The following is a 5,733-nucleotide window of genomic DNA, read 5'->3' as shown; positions in this document are numbered from 1 at the left end:
CCATTTGTCCCACCTGGCTTGCAGATCCTGGCAGAGCGCAGCTGTGTCTTCTTCTTTTTTCTTAGACGCAGCCAATTCTGCGTAGAGCGTTGACACCGCTTCCTGCAATTGCTTGACTTTTTCCTCTGTAGTCATCTTTGCCTATCTTCGTGAGCTTGCAGTGTTTTTTTAGAGATGGGACTTACTGTCAGCGCTGCCCAAGGTCCCAGCTCACACAAGACCAACGCTGCTTCTTGCTCAAGTTTAAAAGTCTTTATTGAAGTTCAGTCTCATTTCCAGACACGCAGCGCGCAACGCTACATCTATCCATCAGACCGTAGAAGTCCCATCTGAATCTCCTCCCCCCTGACACCAGCTTAAGATTCTAGCCTTACTCCACCTCTTCCTCTGTTCCTTCTTTCTCTGGGTCCTTCTGCTAGTCGGAGTCTCAGCCCTCCGAGATTCTTCTGACGCTGATTCTCCCGACTCCTCCCCCCCCCTCTTTCGGGCTTTAGGACCTGGCTCCCAATCCGGGTTTTCTGCTGTCCCGCGCTCCTCCACATTTGAACTTGGCGCGCGCGCGCAGCCTCCCACTTTCCTTCTGACCGTTACACTTGTGTCACTGCTCCCCCTTTCGGGGAGGCTAGCTGGACCTGGCCTTCCCTCCGTCTCCCCACTCCCCGATGGAGGAGAAGCTGGTCCTGACTCACGTGACTCTTCCCCCCCACTGTGCTCTGGTGAGGGAACTGGCCCTACTCCTCCGCTACTCCTTTGGGACTCCCCTCTGGTTCCTTGTTTATGGATCGTCCCTCCTGGGATTCGCCTCGCCCTTACCATAGGCGCCCCCTCCTGGGAATCTTCAGATTCGCTGGAGAAGCTCATGGAATCTCTCGGTCCACTGTCATATTCCCCTACGCTTCCCTCTGATTCCTCTCCTCCGCTCTCTATTTGCTCTCTCCCCTGCTCTTCTGCTCCTGAGCCTCTGACAGCATGGTTTGGACCACTGGGGCTAGCCGTCACCGGGGTGAACCACATTAGCTTACAAGTGGACATGGACGCCATATGCAAGGAATTTCCGGGGGTTTTCGATGGGAAATTGGGACAGTATACGGGCCCCCCCCATTGCTCTACAGCTTGACCCCGCAGTACGACCGGTCAGGCTCAAGGCCCGCCGGGTCCCGTTCGCCCTGAAACCCCGTATAGACGAGGAATTGGACCGGCTCGTGGAGCAAGGAGTGCTGGAGCCGGTGCCTAATGCCCCCTGGGAAACCCCAATCGTCACGCCCGTCAAGCCTAATGGTTCAGTCCACATCTGCGCAGACTACAAATGTACCATAAACAAGGCCCTCACGGCCCATGCATACCCAGTGCCAGTGGTCAGCCATGTTCTTGCCACCCTGGCTGGGTCGAAAATTTTTGGCAAGCTGGACTTGGCCCAAGCATATCAACAGCTGCCAGTAGATGAGGCCACAGCAGAGGCACAGACGATTGTGACGCACAGAGGAGCATTCAGGGTAAAGCGGCTGCAATTCGGTGTCAGCGTGGCACCAGGCATATTCCAGAATCTAATGGACTCTCTACTTAAAGGGATTCCTGGCGTCACCCCCTTCTTCGATGATGTGTTGATTGCCGGGCCCACACCAGAGGAGTTTGAGGACCGCCTCCGCACCGTTCTGCACCGTTTCCAGACGGCGGGTCTCAGGTGGACTTTCTGGGATTTATGGTGGACGCAGAAGGGGTCCACCCGACTGGGGACAAGGTACGGGCCATTTGTGATGCCCCAGCGCCCAAGAACAAGACTGAACTTCAGGCCTTCTTGGGACTATTGAACTTTTACCATTCCTTCCTTCCCCACAAGGCGGCGGTAGCAGAGCCCCTACACAGACTCCTGGACAAGCGGGCCCCTTGGGTGTGGGGCCAGCGCCAGGAGGCCGCATTCCAGGCAGTCAAGGCCTTGCTTGTCTCAAACTCGGTCTTGGCACACTTCGACGAGAGGCTGCCGGTGGTGCTAGCATGCGATGCCTCGCCCTATGGAATTGGCGCTGTCCTGGGACACCAACTCCCGGATGGAGGAGAGGTACCGGTGGCATACTTTTCCCAGACACTCAACGCAACCGAGCGGAACTACTCGCAAATCGACAAGGAGGGTCTGGCAATCGTGAAGGGAGTAAAAAAATTCCATGATTTCTTGTACGGGCGGCCCTTCACCGTGGTGACTGACCACAAGCCGTTGCTTGGCTTATTTGCCCCTGAAAAGCAGACCCCCCAAGTGCTGTCTCCTCGCGTCCTCAGGTGGTCAATTTTCCTTGCCAGCTACCAGTATGCACTGATTCACCGTCCGGGGAAGGCGATGGGCCATGCGGATGCCCTCAGCAGGCTACCACTACCGGAAACAGGCCCCGACCCAGCACCTGCACAAGAGGTTATGAGCCTGGAGCTGCTTCCCGACCGCCCCATTCAGGCACAAGAAGTTGCACACCATTCCAAGAAAGATAGGGTCATCTCCCGGGTCCTGGACTGGGTGTGGAGGGGATGGCCCAGCAGCAGCCCCGGGCCAGAATTCGCCGGCTACACAACCCGCAAACATGAACTGTCGGCCCACAAGGGGTGCCTGTTATGGGGAAGCAGGGTCGTTGTTCCCCAGCCCCTCCGCAAAAGAGTCCTCACAGCCCTACACGAGACACACCCAGGGGTAGTAAGAATGAAGGCCCTTGCCAGGAGTTATGTGTGGTGGCCGGGGATCGACGGAGAGATAGAGGCCTGGGTCAAACACTGCCAGGCCTGCCAAGAATCCCGCCCAGATCCCCCAAGGGCCCCAGTCCAGTCCTGGGAGTCCGCCCGAGCACCATGGTCACGCCTGCATGTGGACTTCGCTGGCCCCTTTCAGGGGAAAACATTCTTCATAGTGGTGGACTCCTACACCAAATGGCTGGAAGTCGCACTGGTACCGTCCACTTCTACGTCCGCAGCCATCCGGGTACTACGCAGGCTGTTTGCAACCCACGGGCTCCCTGACACTCTCGTCTCAGACAACGGGACTGCATTTACGTCAGGAGAATTCCAAACCTTCACAGTGCAGAACGCCATCCGCCACATCCGTTCGGCGCCATTCCATCCTGCCACCAATGGCCAAGCAGAACGCATGGTGCGGACCACCAAGGACACCCTTCGCCGCATGACGCAAGGGGATTGGGAGTACCGCCTTGCCACATTCCTTCTAGCACAGCACAGCACCCCCAGCTCAACAACTGGCCGGAGCCCCGCTGAACTACTAATGGGTCGGCGCTTTGCAATCAGATTGGACCGCATTCACCCCGATAGAGCTCAGGATGAGGTAGTGGTGGGGGAAGGCAGGAACCCCCGGACCTTCGAGGCCCAGGACCCAGTGTACGCAAAGAATTTTGGGGCAGGCCCAGCATGGGTACCCGCCACAGTCACCAGGGTCACTGGCCCCGTGTCGTACGAGGTGCTAACAGATGGGGGGCAATGCTGGCGCCGCCACTGCGACCAGATACGGCGACGATTCCCGGGAAAAAACCAGGAGGAGGAAAGGTCAGAGGAGTCCCAAGGGAACAGAGGGGCAGTGAGGCCCATAGAGCACGAGGGGCCAGCAGGAGAGGCAGAATCAGTAAATACAGAGAGGACCTGCGAGGCCAAAAGGACACCGGAACCAGAACCACGACTGAGCGAGCCGGTTGCGCCAGACCAAATAGCCCCATCACAGCCAGCATCCTTGGAACACGAGCCAGAACCTGAACCCCGGACCAGGGAACACCCCAGGCCGCAACGCACACGTAGGCCGCCAGCGTACCTCGAGGACTATGAATGCGACCTCCCGGGCAGGACTGGAACTTAGAGGGGAGGGGTGTTATGTACTGAGTTGAATAGGAGCCAAACTGCAGCAGTCTGATTGGTCCTAGAACAATAGGATCCAAAAGGCAGCAGTCTGATTGGTCCTAGAACAATAGGATTCAGAATGCAGCAGTCTGATTGGTCCTAGAACAATGCAGCAGTATGATTGGTTGGCAGGAACTACCCAATCATGCTCCAGATAGAAGTGAATCCACAACCTGATTGGCTTACAGTAGAATTCCGGAATTAGCCAATCATGTGCAGCCCATTGTGTAAATAATGTATATAAAGCAGATACTTTGAGGGGACTTTCATTCATTCCTCCTCACCACTATGAGCTGAATAAAGAGCATGAAATCACTTCGCGACTCTGAGTATATTTCAGAGAGACAAGCCCCAGGGATTTTAAATTAGCAGAGAAAATAGGGAAAATTACAGCAGACACTCACACCACTGATGAACAAGCACACAGGCAAACTGACACTCTAGTACAGAGTAAAGGAAAAAATTACAGCCGATACTCCCCCCAGGAAGCGCAGTGACGGCACACACACAGGCAGACACACAGAGTACACACAATAGCAGCCAAAACCCAGGAATCCCTGTAAAACCGCAGCCGTCTTCTGCAACTGCTCAGACACCCCAGCTTGAGAAGCCCCCATCAGCTGTTCAGCGGGGAGATAAGAAACAAGCGGCCACGTGGGTTGAAGCAAGCAAAGAAAGGAGGAGGGAAGGGGGCTTAAAGGAGCTGGAAAAAGCTCACGAACGGGGGGGGGGTGGCTGACTGGCTTCCAAAAGCCCACGGGGCTGAGAAGCAGGAACAGGCAAAAACGCACACACAGTAGCAGTCTGAAAGTCGCACCCCTCAGCTAGCAGGGAACCCCGCGATCACTAAAGGGCTAGCGATGCCAGGCACCAGGAGAGGGGAAAATTGGTGGATTTAAAGGGGTGGTTTTTGAAATAGGTGGCTTTAAAGGGCTGGCAGTCGCTCAGGCACCAGGGGAGGGGGAAAATAGGCGGATTTAAGACTGAATGAGCTCAGATTAACCTGGCCAGTAGCAAGAGAACACAATACCCCCCTCCAAGCCTCATGGCAAAGTACTTCCCTGTCTTCCGTGAGCGTAGCGACAACGACCTCTTGACTCGAAGAAAATGTGTGTGCAATGGTGGGGAAGGCTGGCGCGGCTGCGTTTGAGCAGCAAGCCACGCCCCCACCGAGCTTCCCTATTGGGTGCCCAACTGGGGAGTTGAAGCAGGGGGCAGAGCGCCCCCTGCATGACGCAGGAATCGTCTCCCGCTCACAATCCCTTCCCTCCTGGGAGTAGGAAAGGCTCTGCCAGAGGAAGCAGTGAATGCCAGCAACCTAGAAGGCTTTAAAAGCCACTATAGCTGTGTTCTGCCACCAAGATTGGAGGAAGTAATGTTTCTGAATACAGGAGGGGAGTCTGTTGCTCTTGCGCTTGAATCCTGCTTGTGGGCTTTCCATTGGGGCATCTTGTTGGCGACAGTGAGAACACGATACAGGACTAGGTGGCCCATTTGCCTGACCTAGTATGCTCTTTTTATATTTTTAAGTCAAATAATAAAAATGTTACATGCCACTTCAACCTCTGTTGAGTGGTGTGCAAGATTCCAGGAGTTCCAGGTACTTACCCAGTGTTCATGTTTCCTTTTGGGAATGAGGCACAGTGAAGACTGGGTGGTGTCTTTATATGAGTGCAGAGCATTCACATGCCAAGATGGTCCTGTTGCTGCAAGATGTTTCTTCCATTAGTGCAGCCTTGGATTCCAAGAGACCCCAAACATCGTGTCTCCCCCTCTCTGCAGCATAGAACAGACAGCCCGCTTTGTGCTCTGTCTCCCACTCTCAAGCTTGCAAAACTGCCACTTTTTTCTTACTTA

The 5,733-nt window shown here is 55.2% G+C and overlaps 1 pseudogene; it reads left to right on the top strand.

Annotated features, from left to right (window-relative positions):
- Positions 1–976: 976 nt before the first annotated feature.
- On the top strand, positions 977–3,211 carry LOC128406112 (uncharacterized protein K02A2.6-like; annotated as a pseudogene).
- The last annotated feature ends 2,522 nt before the right edge of the window (positions 3,212–5,733 follow it).

This window comes from Podarcis raffonei, chromosome W (assembly GCF_027172205.1).
Source record: "Podarcis raffonei isolate rPodRaf1 chromosome W, rPodRaf1.pri, whole genome shotgun sequence".
Classification (NCBI taxonomy): domain Eukaryota; kingdom Metazoa; phylum Chordata; class Lepidosauria; order Squamata; family Lacertidae; genus Podarcis; species Podarcis raffonei.
This window is presented reverse-complemented; position numbering and strand designations above follow the sequence as displayed.